Source organism: Octopus bimaculoides, chromosome 1 (assembly GCF_046866305.1).
Source record: "Octopus bimaculoides isolate indiv1 chromosome 1, ASM4686630v1, whole genome shotgun sequence".
In the NCBI taxonomy this organism is placed as follows: domain Eukaryota; kingdom Metazoa; phylum Mollusca; class Cephalopoda; order Octopoda; family Octopodidae; genus Octopus; species Octopus bimaculoides.
In genome coordinates, this window is record NC_142928.1 from 190,587,308 (window position 1) to 190,608,032 (window position 20,725).

Consider the following 20,725-nt stretch of genomic DNA (forward strand, 5'->3'; position numbering starts at 1 on the left):
TGTTAAAAACAGATGTGTGCTAATCCTATTTGTGTGTGTAAGTAAATATTTTTTGCCGTCAAAAACATCTTTCATACAGTTTAATGGAGTTTTTAAAGTGGCAACCTGGCAGAATCATTAAGCACACTGGGCACAATGCCTACTGGCATTTCACTTGTCTTTACGTTTTGGGATCAAATGCTGCCAGGGTCAACTTTGCCTTTCATCTTCTTCAGGTCGATAAATTAAATACCAGTTGATCACCGGGGTCGATGTAATTGACTTAATCCTCCACCAAAATTGCAGGGCTTATGCCAAAATTTGGAACCAATATGTAAGGGGGTTTCTTAATTGACTTTACTTATGCTAATTGTCTACCTTGAGCCTTCATACATGACACATGCTTGGTTCAGTTTGATGACAAATGTTATAGGTGCAGGCATGGCTGGGTGGTTAAGATATTCACTTCATAACCACATGGTTTCAGGTTCATTTACACATTGGGCAAGTGTTTATTATAGTTTTGTGCCAAACAATGACTTGTGAGTGAATTTGATAGAAACTATGTGGAATCCCATTGTGTGTGTGTGGGCATGTGTGTTTGTCACTTACCACATCATTCAACAACCAGTGCTGGTTTGTTTACATCCTTGTAACTTGGTTTGGCAATACACACTGGAATGATTTGTTCAACTAAACCTTTCAAGGTTGTGCTCCAATATAGCTACAGACCAATGAACTGACACAAGTAAGATATATAAAACATTACGCAATTTGTGAAGCATGTTTTATTTCAGTTTTATCTAAATGTATAACTATTTATAGAAGTTACTCTCATAATGGATAGTTCTAATTCCCTATCATAAAATTATGGTAACTTATTTTCAAAGTTTTCTTTTATTTTCAATGACAAAAATCAAAAATCTATATCAGCATGTGTGAATCGTGTAGGAGGTGTGATCAATAAGTGGATTTAGTAGACGGAAACTGAAAAAAGCCTGTCGTGTGTGTGTGCGTGGCTGGGTTTGTCCCCCACCATCGCTTGACAACCGGCGTTGGTGTGTTTAAGTCCCCCATAACTTAGCGGTTCAGCAAAAGAGACCATCATCATCATCATCATCGTTTAACGTCCGCTTTCCATGCTAGCATGGGTTGGACGATTTGACTGAGGACTGGTGAAACCGGATGGCAACACCAGGCTCCAGTCTGATTTGGCAGAGTTTCTACAGCTGGATGCCCTTCCTAACGCCAACCACTCAGAGAGTGTAGTGGGTGCTTTTACGTGTCACCCGCACGAAAACGGCCACGCTCGAAATGGTGTCTTTTATGTGCCACCCGCACAAGCCAGTCCAGGGGCACTGGCAACGATCTCGCTCGAAAATCCTACAGGAGCCAGTCAGGCGGTACTGGCAACGGCCACGCTCAAAATGGTGCATCTCATGTGCCACCCGCACAAGAACCAGTCCAGGGGCACTGGCAACGATCTTACTTGGCTTGCCGGGTCTTCTCACGCACAGCCCATTTCCAAAGGTCTCGGTCCGTAGTCATCGCCTCGGTGAGGCCCAATGTACGAAGGTCTTGCCTCACCACCTCAGCCCAGGTCTTCCTGGGCCTACCTCTTCCACGGGTTCCCTCAACTGTTAGGGTGTGGCACTTTTTCACGCAGCTATCCTCCTCCATTCTCACCACATGTCCATACCAGCGCAATCGTCTCTCTTGCACGCCACAACTGATGCTTCTAATGTTCAGCTTTTCTCTCAAGATACTTACACTCTGACGGGTATTCACATTGACATTACACATCCAACGGAGCATACTGGCTTCATTCCTTGCGAGCTTACGTATGTCCTCAGCAGTTACAGCCCATGTTTCACTGCCATGTAGCATGGTTGTTCGTACGCATGCGAATAGAATAAATATTAGGTTTACAAAGAATGAGTCCTGGGGTCAATTCATTTGGCTAAAGGTGGTGCTTCAGCATGGCCACAGTCAAATGACTGAAGCCAGTAAAAAAGTAAAAGAAAGAATATATACATATATATATACATATATATATACATATATCACGGTGGTGCACCAGCATGACCGCAGCCACTTGGCTGAAACACATAAATAAATAAATAAATAAATATATATATATATATATATATATATATATATATATATATATATATATATATATATATATATATATATATATATATATGTATGTATATATATATATATGTATATATATATATATATATATATATATGTATATGTATATATATATATATATGTATATGTATATATATATATGTATATATATATATGTATATATATATATGTATATATATATATGTATATATGCATGAATGAGATGCAACCTACAGGATTCTGTACTTTAAAAATTTCCTAAATTAGTAATTATGAAAGCAAAAAAATTAGCAAGATGTAAATGGACAAGTCATATTCATGTCATGACATTCTTTGTATATAAGATTTGCTTAGTGGCATCTTAGCTTTCACAATAGGATATTTGGTGATTATGCAGTGGGTCACATAGCAGATTTGAGATGCAAGTTGAATTTGGTATTATTAACTTGAGATTGAAATTTGGTAGACAGAAACTGTACAGAAGGCCGCGAGCTGGCAGAAACATTACCCCGCCGGACGAAATGCTTAGCAGTATTTCGTCTGCCGTTACGTTCAGAGTTCAAATTCCGCCGAGGTTGACTCTGCCTTTCATCCTTTCGGGGTCAATAAATTAAGTACCAGTTACGCACTGAGGTCGTTGTAATCGACTTAATCCCTTTGTCTGTCCTTGTTTGTCCCCTCTATGTTTACTCCTTTTCTGGCCCTGCTCAGTATGTAGAAAAGGAGTAGGTAGTAACTCTATAAGATGTACCCGGTGCAAGCTATGGACACATAAGAGGTGCAGTAACATCAAAGGCAGGTTAACTAGCAAGTTAGTTTTTGTTTGTGGCAGATGTTCAGGTGCAATAAAGACTGTAAACAAACAGGAAACAACTTCTATCTCATTCCAGGGTGAAAAACTAGAGGTAGTCGATAGCTTCCGCTATCTGGGCGACCAAGTTAGTAGTGGGGGTGGGTGCGCTGAAAGTGTAGCTGCTAGAATAAGAATAGCCTGGGCAAAGTTTAGAGAGCTCTTACCCCTGCTGGCGACAAAGGGACTCTCACTCAGAGTAAAAGGCAGACTGTATGACGCATGCGTACGAACAGCCATGCTACATGGCAGTGAAACATGGGCTGTAACTGTTGAGGACATACGTAAGCTCGCAAGGAATGAAGCCAGTATGCTCCGTTGGATGTGTAATGTCAATGTGAATACCCGTCAGAGTGTAAGTATCTTGAGAGAAAAGCTGAACATTAGAAGCATCAGTTGTAGTGTGCAAGAGAGACGATTGCGCTGGTATGGACATGTGGTGAGAATGGATGAGGATAGCTGCGTGAAAAAGTGCCACACCCTAACAGTTGAGGGAACCCGTGGAAGAGGTAGGCCCAGGAAGACCTGGGCTGAGGTGGTGAGGCAAGACCTTCGTACATTGGGCCTCACCGAGGCGATGACTACTGACCGAGACCTTTGGAAATGTGCTGTGCGTGAGAAGACCCGGCAAGCCAAGTAAGATCGTTGCCAGTGCCCCTGGACTGGTTCTTGTGCGGGTGGCACATGAGATGCACCATTTTGAGCGTGGCCGTTGCCAGTACCGCCTGACTGGCTCCCGTAGGATTTTCGAGCGAGATCGTTGCCAGTGCCCCTGGACTGGCTTGTGCGGGTGGCACATAAAAGACACCATTTCGAGCGTGGCCGTTTTCGTGCGGGTGACACGTAAAAGCACCCACTACACTCTCTGAGTGGTTGGCGTTAGGAAGGGCATCCAGCTGTAGAAACTCTGCCAAATTAGACTGGAGCCTGGTGTTGCCATCCGGTTTCACCAGTCCTCAGTCAAATCGTCCAACCCATGCTAGCATGGAAAGCGGACGTTAAACGATGATGATGATGATGATGATGATGTTTAGCCCCTTGTGGGCAATAAGGTAATAAGAAACTGTACAGAAGCTCAGTGGGTGAATCTAATTGGTGGGTTTGCATACCTGTAACTAAACGTTTCAGCAAAAGAGACCAACAGTACCAGGCTTTAAAAAAATTAAGTACTGTGAGTTGATTTGTTCGACTAAAATTCGAGGCAGTGCCCAAGCATGGCCACTGTCTAATGACTGAACCAAGTAAAAGATATGTCTATGGATATCTCTGTCAGGTGGTGGAGATCCACCTATATATATATATATATATATATATATATATATATATATATATATTAGATAAAAAAAATGTGTTTATTTGGGAAGTCTAGTGTGAGGTATTATTCTGTAGTAATGCCCTTATATAAATATATATATATATGCATATATATTAACACACACTCATGCACGCATGCGCACACATTTACAAGTATATATCTGAATCATAGATCAAACTGAACAGGACTCCAGGGGATATTCACTATATTATATGTAGATGTAGAGTTGACATTTTATTAACCAAGTCAATCCTTACAACAGTACAATACATTCTTCTATTTCTTTAAATACCAAACTCACTGCAACTTGGGATATATTTGTATGTGAACAAACAGTGGTAGGTTAAGAGCTGGTTGCCATTTGAAGGATTGTTCTTAGCAGTGAGAATAAGTAGTAATGAAATGGGTGAAGATTGAAGTAAAGAATCAGGGAAGATGGTAGTAGGTTTAAACTATGGTAGTAGGTTTAAACTTTAGTAGTTGGCTGAATTTGGTAACTTGAAGGAACCTTGCAAACTGAACAGTTACAAGTTAGACTGTTGAGTTAGGGTTAATTTTAGACATATGTGGAACCAGTTATGCATATTTAGCTTTAACAATCACAAAGATAAAAGAAAGTAAGAATCAATAATAATAATAACAATAATAACAAGAGCATTCAGAGAATGCAAACCTCCACCAAAGCAACACCAGCATCCTCTCAATGATTAGCCAGAGATGATTCTTAAAATGAGAATATCTGAAATAAATTTGACTGCTCTCAGAAACGAGAATACTAAAAATGAACCCGACCGCTCTCAAAAATTAAGTAAAAAAACAGGAAAGATAATCCAGAATCCTTGTTCGCTACCGGATCAATCCCAAAATCTAGCCAATTCACGCCAGTCACAAGGCCAAACATCCGTGAAAGTTTCATCCAAATCTATCTAGCAGTTCTTGAGATATCTTGTCCATGGACAAACAAACAAACACAACTGAAAACAATACCTCTGCTTTTGCTAAGGTGGAGGTAATAGTAATAATAATACCAATAATATTAACTACAATTATAATTCTAATACAAGAACAAGGCCTGAAATTTAAGGGAGGGGAATAGCTGCTTAACCACAATGAGTTTAGCAACAAAGCACCTCACAATTACAATCACTACTGGAAATGTTTCATCAATTTTAGCGAATGACAACTAAAAAGTACCCACAATTCCATCAAAGCCATAGAACTTGCAGAGAGTAACTTGAACTTTACAATTTACTACCAAATCTCCACCTATTTTTCTGTTTAGTGGCACAAATAGACTCTGGGATCACTTCAAGATTTTTCCTATCTTTTCCGTTAAATTCCCTGATTTCTTGAACAAGGGTACCAAGAACTGTTTAATATGCTTTCACAAGTCAGACTTCTTCCAAGCTGGTCTATTGTTACTGACACAGAACTATACCCTAAACCCAGCTGGACTTTTTATTTATTTTTTTTTTTGTTTTTGGTAATTTGTTCTGACCAGGAAATTCCACTTGAATCTGAACATTTTTTTCTGCTGGTCTGTTGAATTACACTGATATATAACTGACTTCTTTCTCAGTCTTCAGTTAATTAAGTCACTTCAGCATCATCTCATTAAGGCTCTCATAAATCAGAGCTTGCATGTTGAAAGACATTTCATCCAGTAGTTATCTTCATGGAAACTGGTTTGCAATTTCAAAGCAAAGAAGAGACACAAACAGTATCGCTGCATCTCCACTGGATCTGGTGGACTACCTTCACAAAACTGGATCTGAAATCGTACCAGAGCCATAAACAAATTCCACATTCTCAAAGCAGCGTCTTTCCTGGCTCAGCTTATATCAAAGAGCATTTTTGTTTTCTTGAACAAGAGGCTCAAAAGCAAAATGCAAAATTTAGGTTCTACGACAATGAATTTGAACTCAGAACTATATTTTTAAGAATTTTACTAAATGGATGTTCAGATGATGCAAAAAGGGCAGGGTGTGAACCTGAGACAACTATTGGTAATTATACACACACGCAATTTCAAGGAAACAATGAATTGGTGTTTTCAGTTTAGCTTTACTATTGCTTCAGTCAATTTATTCTTAGCGTCTTGTCTTTGCAAATTCATATCATTGAGGTTCGGAAACTTCATTTATGCTTCAGAAAGTCATTTAACTTTACAATGTAAGCAATTATACTGTGTGAACATCAGATTCAGTATTGTCCAGCTGTGTCTGAGGTAGACTAATCATGAATGAAAAAGTATTGAAGCATTTATGAAAAGAGATAAATTAATGATAAACGCATAGATAGTCACAAAACCATTTGTGAGGAAAGTACAGTCAATGAAATAAACTTGCATTTAACTGATGGCAATTTCATCAAACCAGAAACTTAAGAAAAATTAAATTGCTTCATATCACAAATATTACAGAAATATAGTTATAAATATTTTTTCTTTTCATATTCACATTTGGTTTTTTTATAAGGAATTGTAAATTAAGATTCTATTGGATTAAACTTTTGGAGACTTAGGCAGAATTAATCTTTTTCAGATCATTACCTTGATCTCAAATTCATCAAAATATCCCATGAAGAAGCCTCTGTGGTCATTCAATCTGCAAGAAAAAGCACTTGAATCTCTCAACTCACACAGAAAGGGAGACAATGTGGCCCTAAATACTTCAGCAAGACAATATGGTAATAGCTGGAATGCCTGTCCTTAGATCTGCTCAATTTGGGCTGACCTGGGTCTAAACAAGGACCAAAAGACTTCAAACGTTCTAATCTCTAAATTGCTAGAAATATTCAGATGTGAACTAATAAACACCTGATTTATACATTTCTATGTAAAAAGTGCATGAGATATAAAAGTTTGAAATATTTAAAACTGCAATTGTAAAGTTCTGTTTTTTTGCTTAATGTTGTCACTTTTAACACCTTTTGCTTTAAATCTAGCAACAATGTAAAAAAATATCTTTAAAAAACATTTGAAAAAGTAACAGAAGATAGTTTCTGTTACCTCATGGCCCTGTTTCTCTGTATCATTGCTATCTAGTAGCCCTCTCCCACCCACTCTATATGTATTCAGGTTTTCACCACTCACTTCCCCTCTGCACTCCTTATCACGCTTTTTTGGCAATATCCTGCCACTTATATTATGACCTAACTTCAAGGGTATGCCCTGGCACTGTCACGATCTCTCTCTCTCTCTGATTTTACTTGACCATCCGATTTATATTCTGATCCCTGTCCCTTGTAAGTATGCCTGGCACTTTGCCACCATCCTATCCTGCTGTCTCCCACTCTCTCTCTCACCTTCTCCTGCATTTCCCTCTAGTTGGGTAACCATGTATTTACTTGGCAACAACGTACCTGTTTCTGTCTTCATTCCTGATCTCTCTCTCTCTCTCTGGCCAGGTAACCGTGTACCTCCTCTACAGCAAGACACCTGTCTCTGTCTCACTATAACCTCTCATCATCTGACACAAGATCACTTCCTCCAATGTCCCTTTCCCCCTCAAAAGATTTCTTTCTTGAAAGTTACTTGGTGACCGTCAGTACAGGTACCACATAAAAAGCATGCAGTCCACACTGTAAAGTGGTTGGCATTTGGAAGGGCATCCAGCTGTAAAAACCTTGCCAAACCTGACCTTGCCTGTGCTTGTGCTACTAAAAAGCACAAAGTCCATTCTGATGGGTGGTTGGTGTTAAGAAACGCACCCAGCTGTAAAAGTCCTGCCAAAACAGTCACAGGAGTCTGGTGCAGGCTTCTGCCTGACCAGTTCCTATCAAACTGTCCCACCCATACCAGCATGGAAGGCAGACGTTAAATGATGATGATGATTTGCACAGTAACAAATGAAGATTAAGACAACTAAAAGAAATCTATGAAATTCTTTTACAAAGAAAATATCAGGTTTAATGTCTCAAAGAATAAGATCATCAATTCCAAAATTTGATCAAACTTCTAAATCCACAAATTCTCAATGGCAAGAGGTGGAAATGAGTGTAGCGACATCAAACTCCATTCTTTACCAAGTGCCACATATTAGAGGAAGGAGACACCGGTTACTGAAGTGGTTTCAATGCAATTACTGTGGCAGCTGACACATCCTACATGTAGTACATGTTTACTTTAATTATTTCTCTTTTTGAAAAATAATCTGCAAGACACTTTCCATTCATAACCAGAAATTCGTTGATAAAATTAATGTTAAAACAAAAATGTAAGAAGTAATTTGGCAGCTGAAAACACTTTATTAGCACTGAAAATTGTTTAAAAAATATTTTGAAGAAAATGAACAACAGATAGGGTTGAAAATGTCTAAGTAGCAGTGTGTGTCTGTATTTGTAGAGAAAAAGAAAAAACAAACTAGAAAGCCTTAGATCATAGACCTATTAATTCAGAAGGACTAACCTGGGAACAATGTCTATGACTCACATTTGAAACTGAGGTTTAGACATTATCACAAAAATAAGAAAACACCATGATGGGCAATCAATTCTCAACCAATAAGTTCCAACCACTCAATCACCCAACACTTTCTTCTCTCCGCTCCTGGTACTACAATTAAAAGCATTTCTACTCCTCTCAACCAGTAAGCTATATACCATCTTCTCTCGAGTCAATCCATTGCACCTAGCCCTACCAATTCACAAATCTCACACTAATCACTTTGTGCAATTTTCCAACTACAGCTTTCAAGAACAATCCCCACCAATATTGTTTAACCCAGATCAGGTTTGACCCAGCTAAAATAATTCAACCATAACTATTTTGCTTCTAGCAAAGTTGCTAGTTCTAAAACCTCTATAAGAGATGTAAGTAGTAACAATACTGAAAAGTAACGTTTGTGCCATTTCAACATGGCTGATCCGTGTAGAATCAGAATGTTACTACTTTTTTTTTACCCCAGGAGGACATCTCCTCCAGCTGGTTAATGACACAACCTATGTCCGCAAACCCCTACCATTTAGCAGTGACAAGACCAGTAGACCAGTTTGGTTTCAGAGTATTTTCCTTTGTCAGTACTGGACATCTGTCTGCTAGACATGCTTCTTTTCTCTATCTACCATCACAACCAATAAGTTTCAACTCAGTGGCTGTGTCCCCACCTCTTTTTTTTTTTCTATGTAAGTCTGTAAGAAGCTTTAGCAACAATTTAGCTATTTCTTGGTGTGGCACCATCACAGTAAGTCTCTCTGGTTGGTTTGCTTTGCCCCCTCCCCAACATTCAAACCCCATCAACTTGACTAGTCTGAGTGGATCTAGATGCTTCTAACTAAATGGCATATGACAAAAGAGAAAACTTGGCTAACTCAAAACTAAACTTGTGAGGAAGTGCTGATTAAGACTGAGAACACATCTATGTTGAGATATTGCAGATACAATTCTAAAAATAATACTTCAATTCGTCTGATTCTTAAACATTTCTACTGCACTTGTTCCTAAAGTTATGGAATTCTTCAATAATTAGAGGATATATCTTAATTCTAAATTTTTTATATTTTTTATATGTTACTTTTATTTCGTTTTTTGTTATTGATTTATTCTCTGGATCTTGACTTATTTTTTCATTAGTATTTTTTTTCTTCTTTTTGGCTTCAATATATTTTATAACATACATACAATAAAGTTTGATAAATGGGATGAAAGAGTGTAATTAAAATTAGAAGCAGCAGTAATGGGAAATGTAAAAATCTGACTTAGCCTATCATGAATTACTGAAATGAATAAAAGAATGCTTCAGAAAAGATAAATTATGCACCCAGCTCAAATTTATTTGATTTTTTTTTTTTTTCTCCAAAAGTCTTCAGTTTTGTTATGGAACAGTGGAGATTCCAACTGTGCAAGGCAAAAAAAAATTTATTCTTGTCCCTCCCACTCCTTTACACCAGTAGAGGATATTTCTTGCAATCATAAAAAGTGTCTGGTTTCATGAAAAGTATGATCATGTCACATATATCCCATTATATTTGTGAACTATGTTCCCAATTTAGTCTTAACATTTGCTTATTCATTTCAGTAATTCAGAAAACCAAGTTAATTTTTTATAAACTTCTGTTTCTAATATTGCCACTTTCCTACAATACTGCCAAGTCAGCATTCTTCAATGCCAAATTACTTTAAAAATTTTTGCTCTTGGTTTTAGAATACCACTTTTGCAACTCAAGTCAAGATATATATAAATCTGTCTGGTATATCAAAAATCAAGTCTTTTTAGGTTGTAGAGCCAAGAGTACTGTCATGTGGTTTTCATTTTCAATCTACTTCCAAGCAACTGACAGCAATCAACCATCAGATGCTCAGCAACTCACTGGCAGTCACTTTGTTTTTGACTATGAATTTGGGCACCTTACCCAGAACTACTCAAAAAGGAATCTGTTTTATGATGTAAAGAGATTAAGTTCAAAAGGCTGTTAACAGTTCAAACTTATTGCAAACTTTGTTATGAATACTCATATTGTTCTAAAATTGAACAACCTCTCCACACATGAAAAATCTAAGAACCATATGAGGACATCAAGACCAAACATAACTCGATGAGATGTGTATTCCAGTCCAAAATGATAAAACCAAAGTTGCATATTATTGACGTGTCACCCATCATTGTGCAATACATATGGTTAATAATGACAAGAGAGTGCACTTGAGTAATTAAGTGACAAAGAACTGTTTAATAAAAAAAAACCCATTTTGTCTTCACTACAAACTGATCTGAATGAAGCTTTCCAAAGAAAAAGAAAGACAATGTAGGACAGTGAAGAATCTTGCCAAACAAACAAAAAATGTTTTAATTCAAATATTGGTAAAGAAGTTTGCTTCCTAACCACATAGTTCCAGGTTCAGTTCCACTGTATGGCATCTTGGGCAAGTGTCTTCTACTATAGCCTCAGGCCGACCAAAGCCTTGTGAGTGGATTTGGTAGATGGAGACTGAAAGAAGCCTGTTGTGTATATATGTATGTATGCATGCATGCATTTATGCGTCACATAAATGTGACATACATTTCATCATCATCATCATCGTCGTTTAACGTCCGCTTTCCACACTAGCATGGGTTGGACGATTTGACTGAGGGCTGGTGAAACCAGATGGCTACACCAGGCTCCAATCTGATTTGGCAAAGTTTCTACAGCTAGATGCCCTTCCTAACGCCAAACACTCTGAGAGTGTAGTAAAATATTTATATATATATATATATATATAGGAAAATGAAAAAAAGCCAGAATGCTGAACTGGGAGCATAATTTAATAAAGATTTTTTCTAACCGGTTTTCATTGCGATGAAGCAAATTATCAAGAAGAAGGAGAATGAAAATGTTTTTGTACAAAGAAGTACAAAAAAGTACAAAATGAAGAAAATAATATATAAAACAATAATATATAAAAAAAATAAATATACCCATACATTATATTGTCTTTGAGCTTTTGTAGTTCAATAGTAGTTCATGTATAAATTGGTAGGAAAAATAAGGATGCATGAGAGTTGAGAGTTTTGTTAGGTTTAAAAAAAGGGTTAAAAGTTTGTGTTAAGCAGGAAATGTGGTGTCAAAACAGTAAGTGTGTGTAAGGGGAGACAAGTGTTTTTAGTTAGAGTTATGAACTCTTTTTTTCCAAACAGGAAGTTTGTGTCTGTTCATAGAGAAATAAGGTCACTGAGGGGTGTGTGTGTTAAGAAATGGTTGGAATTTCTCTATGAAAAGATTCTCCTTGTTGATTCTTTCTTGTGTGGAGATTCTGTCTTTACATTGATAGAAAGGGAATATAATGAATTTAGGGTTTTTGTTTCTGGCGCAAGAGTCTATGTGGCCACTGAGTGGAATTTGGCGGTATTGAGGGAGGTTTATTTGTTCCTTATGGACAGCTACTCTTCTACGTAATGGGAGGCTCGTCTGTCCGATATAGAAGTTTTGGCAACCTGCGCAAGTAAGGACATAAATGAGGTTACTCGAGGAACAAGAGAAATTGGTTTTAATTTTAAACTTTGTTCCTCGTTTGAAGGTAAATTCAGAGCCTTCAAGTAGTTAGGGGCAGGTGCCACAATTAGGGCGTGCACATTTTTTAACTGATGTGGGTGGAAGTGGTGTATGTAGTTTGGAATTGGTTAATAATGTTTTCAAAGATTTGTGTTGCCTTTTGCATTTAAGGACTTTGTGTGTATTAATGATATTGTTCATTTTCGGGTCTGTGGTGAGTAAGGGGAGGTTTTGTTTAATTGTGGTGAATGCTTCGATGTTATTGGGGTTATGGGTGGAGATGTATGGAAGTATTTTGGGGTTGGGTGTGTTATTATGTTGGTTGGTTTTTAGTGTGTTTTTGTCAAGTTCCTTGGCATGTTTTATTCCAAGATCTATGAGTGTGGAGGGATATTGGCGTTGTAACAGTGTTTTTTTGAGATCTTGTAAGCGTATTTCTCGAGTGGTTGGGTCAGAGACAATGGTGCAAATTCTTTTAGCTAAATTAAAGGGGATATTTATCTTGGTGTGTTTTGGGTGGCATGAGCTAAAAAGGAGGCATTGTTGTGAGTCTGTAGGTTTGTGGTAGATGTCGGTTGTGATTTGGTTATTAGGTGTTTTTATGATTAAGAGATCAAGAAAAGGGAGATGATGTTTGCTGAATTCCATAGTGAATTGAATGTTGGGATGTATGTTATTAAGAATGGATTTGAATTCTAGAAGTTTTTCATAGGGTTCATTCCATATGATGAAACAATAATCCAAATATCTTTTCCAGTTATCCATTAAAAAGATGTGGAAAAGGTGTCCAAATTTCTGACGTGAGGTTTCATATAGTGTTAATTAAAAAGAAACCCTTATGAGGTTCGCAAGGACTGGTGCAGCTTTAGTACCCATCGCGATACCACATTTTTGGCGAAAGTATGTGTCTGCAAACAGGAAGTAATTGTTGGTCAGAATGAACTTAAGTGATTCTATGATGAAAGTTGTGTTGATGCGATTAGGAAATGTTTCTGGGTGTTTGTGCAGCCAGAATTTAATTGCCTCAATCGCATATTCATGAGGGATATTTGTATAAAGGTTGACCACGTCAAAAGAAACCAAGAGTGACTCCTCGTTTGTTGTTTTCGGGAGGTGATTGAGCATGTCAAGATCATCTCTGATGTAACTTTTGATGTGGCTTAGGAAAGGTTTCAAAAGAATGTCCAAGAAATTGCTTAAGCGATGTGTTTCGCAGGAGGTGCCTGCTATAATGGGTCTTAGTTTTAAATCTTCCGGTGCCTTGATGTTGATGTAGATTTCAGAGGAGAGTTTGCAAGCTTTGGTGATGGATTTGTTCTAATGGATTTTAGGGAGGCCATAGAAGAGGCTGGGCTTGCATTTGAAATTAGTGATGTAATCTTTTTCTTTGTCCGAGAGTCCTTGACCATGCTGGAGTATAAGGGTGGTGAGGTTTTTGAGAGTTTTTTGTTGTTTATAGTTGGTGATAGTTTCATAGAAGGAGTTATCGTTTAGTAAGGAGAGTGCTAGGTGTTTGTAAAAATCTGTGTTCATTAGGACTAAAAACCAACCAACATAATAACACACCCAACCCCAAAATACTTCCATACATCTCCACCCATAACCCCAATAACATCGAAGCATTCACCACAATTAAACAAAACCTCCCCTTACTCACCACAGACCCGAAAATAAACAATATCATTAATACACACAAAGTCCTTAAATGCAAAAGGCAACACGAATCTTTGAAAACATTATTAATCAATTCCAAACTACATACACCACTTTCACCCCCATCAGTTAAAAAATGTGCACGCCCTAATTGTGGCACCTGCCCCTACCTACTTGAAGGCTCTGAATTTACCTTCAAACGAGGAACAAAGTTTAAAATTAAAACCAATTTCTCTTGTTCCTCGAGTAACCTCATTTATGTCCTTACTTGCGCAGGTTGCCAAAACTTCTATGTCGGACAGACGAGCCTCCCATTACGTAGAAGAGTAGCTGTCCATAAGGAACAAATAAACCTCCCTCAATACCGCCAAATTCCACTCAGTGGCCACATAGACTCTTGCGCCAGAAACAAAAACCCTAAATTCATTATATTCCCTTTCTATCAATGTAAAGACAGAATCTCCACACAAGAAAGAATCAACAAGGAGAATCTTTTCATAGAGAAATTCCAACCATTTCTTAACACACACACCCCTCAGTGACCTTATTTCTCTATGAACAGACACAAACTTCCTGTTTGGAAAAAAAGAGTTCATAACTCTAACTAAAAACACTTGTCTCCCCTTACACACACTTACTGTTTTGACACCACATTTCCTGCTTAACACAAACTTTTAACCCTTTTTTTAAACCTAACAAAACTCTCAACTCTCATGCATCCTTATTTTTCCTACCAATTTATACATGAACTACTATTGAACTACAAAAGCTCAAAGACAATATAATGTATGGGTATATTTATTTTTTTTATATATTATTGTTTTATATATTATTTTCTTCATTTTGTACGTTTTTGTACTTCTTTGTACAAAAACATTTTCATTCTCCTTCTTCTTGATAATTTGCTTCATCGCAATGAAAACCGGTTAGAAAAAATCTTTATTAAATTATGCTCCCAGTTCAGCATTCTGGCTTTTTTTCATTTTCCTATTATTTCTCCACGTGCGGTTAACACAACCCCACTATTTACTGACTTATATATATATATATATATATATATGTATGTATGTATTTGTGTGTGTGTGTGTTTGTCCCCCAACCCGCCATCGCTTGACAACTGATGCTGGTGTTTTTATGTACCTGTAACTTAGTGGTTCAGCAAACGAGACTGAGAATAAGTACCAGGCTTACAAAGAATAAGTCCTGGTGTCGAATTCTTCATCTAAAGCCATTTAAGGAGGTGCTCCAGCATGGCCACAGTCAAATGACTGAAACAAGTAAAAGAATAAAAGAATAAATAACAGTCCACACACTTAAATACATCATTTTATAACAAGACGGATGTACACAACTGAAAGAACTAATAATTGTAATTAATTTGTTTTATTAGAGAAAAAAACATTGAGATGATGCAGGTGCATTAGAAAATACGCTAAAAAATTTGTAATCATAGTTAGGTGAGCTGCAGGTGTATGTGACATTTCAAAAGTTCTTATACAGAGGAATATGGTAGTATACAGGTTTGTTTTTGCATTCTTTTACTATAAAAATGGTAGAAGTTTGTACAGCGCCTGTCAGCAGCTCACAGCACTTGCTTAAGCTGGTATGAACATTTGAATATATAAAAACGTAGGTGGCTTGTAAGAAAATGCAGTTAAATTCGGTGGGAAAACAGTTTGGTTATCTGTGATAATCTTCCTAAATGATGTCACGTGTAGAAAAGCTCTTTTCTAATTTCAAACAGTGGAGGCGCAATGGCCCAGTGGTTAGGGCAGCGGACCCGCGGTCATAGGATCACGGTTTCGATTCCCAGACCGGGCATTGTGAGTGTTTATTGAGCAAAAACACCTAAAGCTCCACGAGGCTCCGGCAGGGGATGGTGGCGAACCCTGCTGTACTCTTCCACCACAACTTTCTCTCTTTCTTCATCTTTCTGTTGTACCTGTATTTCAAAGGGGTCAGCCTTGTCACACTGTGTCACGTTGAATATCCCCGAGAACTATGTTAAGGGTACACGTGTCTGTGGAGTGCTCAGCCACTTGCACGTTAATTTCACGAGCAGGCTGTTCCGCTTATCAGATCAACTGGAACCCTCAACATCGTAAGCGACGGAATGCCAACAACAAATTTCAAACACCAAATTAATTGATTTAGTGTGTAAATTTGTAAGCAAAATGTCACATGACAGGTGATACGTGATTATAGTAATAATCATTAGATTGCTCTTAAATATATAATTACCAGATTTCTTGCATACTTATGTATGTGAATAAATTAATAAATACCAGGGGTCAGCAAAGTGATCGATATTGACCCCTGAGGGGTTTGTGGTTTTCTAAACAGCTGATAAACACTTTAAATAATTTAGAACATTAAGGGTGTTGAATTATTAACAAACTGTGTCTGGAAGAGCATCATAATTTAAGGCTGAGACTCAGTAATTTCCAGCCAAATAATCAATGCAATAACTAGTCTTCACCAAATGTATATTCCACATCAAATATTCTGACGATATCAATACAATAAGATTGAATTTTTATTGTTCTTTGTCATTTGCATTAAGTATTCTCATTAAATTTACCTATTAAAAGTCATAGCGCCAAAGAACAAAGGAGTTATTGATTTTCAAAGCAATAAACTTATTATTCTTGTTATTTTTAGAAATTTATGTGGTGATCAATAAGCTCTCAATAATTCCATGAAGTGGGTTAGTGGTATATGAAGTTTGCCACCCCTAATATATATACATATATATATATATATATATATATATATATATATATATATACATATCAATGGTGGCATCATTTTAAGCACTACCTGCAGCAGGCATGGGATTCCCTGTTTGCTAAGCTTGGAAGTGTTCTTACAATCCAAAAGCAACCCAAAAGGAGAAAGACTTCCTTTTGTGCTCCTCCAAAACACCCATTTTTTTTTTTTATTCATTTAATTTTTTTTCTACACAAACCCGTGTTTTCGGCTACAGAGAATACGAATCTGCCAAAAAATTGGCAAAAAACTCAGTATTTTTAAATTACCTCTCGCCACCCCTAATTTCTTCATTCTTAACTTTTTGCACAAATTTTCTTTTCAAAATATGCGGAAAAATAATGAGATTATGATTCTGAAAAAAATTTTCTAAAATTTTCTAGTTAGAGTTTCAGAAAAAAGTGAAAAATAAAGAAATGGGGGGGGGGGGGGGAGAAATTTCAAAGCCGATTTTTGGCAATTTTCCAGAATCTCCGTATCTGAAAACGAAGATTTTTGACAAACAAAGAAAAAAAAAAAACACACTGCGAGAAAATGGTGGGGACGGGAGGAAGTCTTTCCAAATAAAGTCTCGCTGTTATAAAATTTTGTTCCTTGTATTATTTCCATGAGCGAACACGCAACATGTTATATAATGGTGGGCAAGATTCCGTAGTAAAACCAAAGGATACTTTATACCTAAACCCCTGCTCCCTACAACAATATCAATTCTTTAAAGATTTTGTGCCCCCACCACTAGCGTAGCTAGAATGTGTGCCGCCCGCGGTGGCCCTTCCGTTTTTCGATCCCGGACCCCACAAAAAACACATTGTTTACAGCAGACCCAAAAGTCCCACCCAACGCCCAGCTACGCTAGTGGCTCCCACCTAATTCCTTCCTATTGAGGTAGTGACGGCTATTCTGATACTTTGCCTGAATTTGAACAATATTTATGTCTATATAAAAATAAGTCATACCTAAAATATTAATCTTCTGTTGACGTGAAAAAAAAAAATCGTATTTTTTCTTTGCTTTTTAATTTAAGACTAAAACGCATTATCAACATAACGAAAGGTTATTGTAAAGAATATTTCGTAGTCAAAATTATACAACATCTCGAAAAGTAGTAATAATTATATTTAATTATAACCGTCTTAATTAGAGTGACAACATGAATAAATCCGATGAGTATTAGTAAAATGTCGAAAAGCCTGTTCAACTCGATAAGTGAACGATTGAATTTTGTGTAGAATTGATGTTTTTCTCTGTTCTTTCTTTGATTGTGGTTATTTTTACTTGTTTTTGATATGCATATTAATGTCGAATGTAATTAAGTATGCTGTAACAATAAATTCATATTAATTTCCATAAATATAGTCAAAATTTATACCGAAAAATGCAATAAGTTCTGCGGTCTCAATATTTGCGAAATGACATTAATTGCTGATGAATTAAGAGAAACATTTAAAACTCGTGGGAAAACACTCAACAAGGTTGTAATTAGAATATATTTACAATGTTCAGGTAAAAAAAAAATGTTTGCATATATTGACAAGTGAAAAATAATTCCAAACAAAACATTTTTGTTTTCAAAAAACATTAGGCTAAAATAATTCAAAGAGTAACAGACGACACTTGACAGCCATTATATTAAAAGATTTCAAATGACGGACAGATTTTGTGATTTTCTGCATGAGCAATGTTAAGGGAGAAAAAAATTAGAAATTTGAAGCACATGAAAAAGAAAACAATTCATTGAAGTTTATGAAATATAATTAAACAAATGAACCTACCTTTAGCTGAGTACTTCGAATTGTTGAATGTTTTGCTTCAGCCTAATTTCAAGTGATATTTCGAAAATGCAAAGCAACTTGATACAGTTTTTATAATTTGAAGTAATAAAACAATATATATCTACTAAGATGAACTAGACTCGTTCAAGTATTATTTATCAGATTTCATTGAATGGGGTTTTTAATATTATACTTACTTTCATCTGAGTGCAAACGTCAATTGTTCAGACGACATTAGAGGGCTGTTCAGTTCCAAGAAAACTTCGTAGAGTTTGTGTGACGTCACAGTCTGTTAATTTAAAAGATGCATTCGTTTTTTCTTTTTTATTCTTCTGCTTGTTTCAGTCATTTGATTGCGGCCTTGCTGGAGAATCGCCTTTAGACGAACAAATCGACCCAGGATTTATTCTATGTAAGCATAGTACGTAGTCTATCACACACTGTTGCCGGACCTCTAAGTTACGGGGACGTCAGCACACCAACATTGGTCGTTACTACTCCCCATTGACAAAAAGGCGCACAAATTGTCCTGTTTGTGTCACCAATTTTGACCCTCCGCAAAATCCGAAATTTTATTTAATTTACTTTGCGGGAGCAACTGTTTCATTTAAAGCGTATATTGTTAAAATACTCGAAATACGAGACTAGAAAAACAGCCAACAACTGATGAAGGGTCGTTCTTTATGTTGTTTGTTTTGTTTTCCATCTGTGTCTTTCGTTATTCGAAAGAATAGTTCATGTTCCATGTACTCGTGCTTCGTACTTTATATATATGTATATATATATATATATATATATATATATATATATATATATATATATATATATATATATATATATATATATATATATATACGACGGGCTTCTTTCAGTTTCTGCCTACCAAATCCACTTACTCGGCCCGAGTGTATAATAGAAGACACTTACTTGCCCAAGGTGTCACGCAGTGGGACTGAACCCGGAACGATGTGGTTGGTAAGCAAGCTTTTTACCACACAGCCACTCCTACACCTGTTAAATTTTATTTTCTCCTCTAACGAAGAAGTGTTTCACTTAAAATAGTTTAATTGCATTTGAATTGAAGACCTATATTCTTTTTATTATCAGAAAAAAATAAAGTGCATTGACACTAAACGGTAATTTTCAAGCGAAAACGATTGGATGGAATGAGGCCAAGACAAAAGTTAGCGTTGACCGCTTCTTAGGACTTACACAGGTTTAAATTTGAACGGACTTCGGAACAACTTTCACTTCTTCTCGAGGTGAAGAAAATGGCGATGAATTGTGTGAGACAGAGCTCAGATCTTTCTGATTTAGCGGGCGCCACTTGTTTTCTTAACGAAACACTTTCAAACTTGGAACACTGGTAGAATGTGTCATATAAAACATCTTTTACTCTTAGTGTTATTGAGAAAATTTTATCTTTTTAAAATTATTTCGTGTTAAAATTGTCGTATTTCGGTAATTTTAACCAATCACTGACGTCTATTGAGGTGAAAACAATTACTGCTGTGGAATGTAAACAAGACGTTCTAGCAGTGTAATGGGATTTCTTCCTTTGAATAAAATTAGTGCTGTTATTTGTCAACAACAATTATCGGCCGTACTGTTATTTATGACATCGTTCGTGCGTTTGTACTGATTTAAGCTTTAGGGTTTTAGGGTTAGGGTTCGGGTTTTAGAGTTAGAGTTAGGGTTAGGGTTATAAGTATTTTTGCCAAACCCTAACCCTAACCCTAAAACCCTAACCGAAACCCTAACCCTAAAATCTTATGAAGGTCGCTGCTAGATCCCACTGGTGTCTATTGGGGCGGTATAGATTTAGTCTGGGAACTTTTTGACATACGTACATACATACGTTTATATATATATTTATTTTTATATATATATATATATATATATTTATATATATATATATATATATATATTTATTTATATGTATATATATATATCTTTATTTATATATATATATATATATATTTATTTATATATATATATTTATTTATATATATATATATATATATATATATATATATATATATATATATATATTTATACATATATATATATATATATATATATATATATATATATATATATATATATATATATATATATATATATATATTTGTTTGTTTATTTCACCGTTTCATTTTCCTGTCGTGTTTTCCGTCCGCCACTACCCTCCACGAAAACAATTTATTTTGTGTTCGTGGGAAGAACCATTTTAACGATGCGTACTGCCTTAATTCTTCGAAACGCCGGAGTTTTAATGTTGGC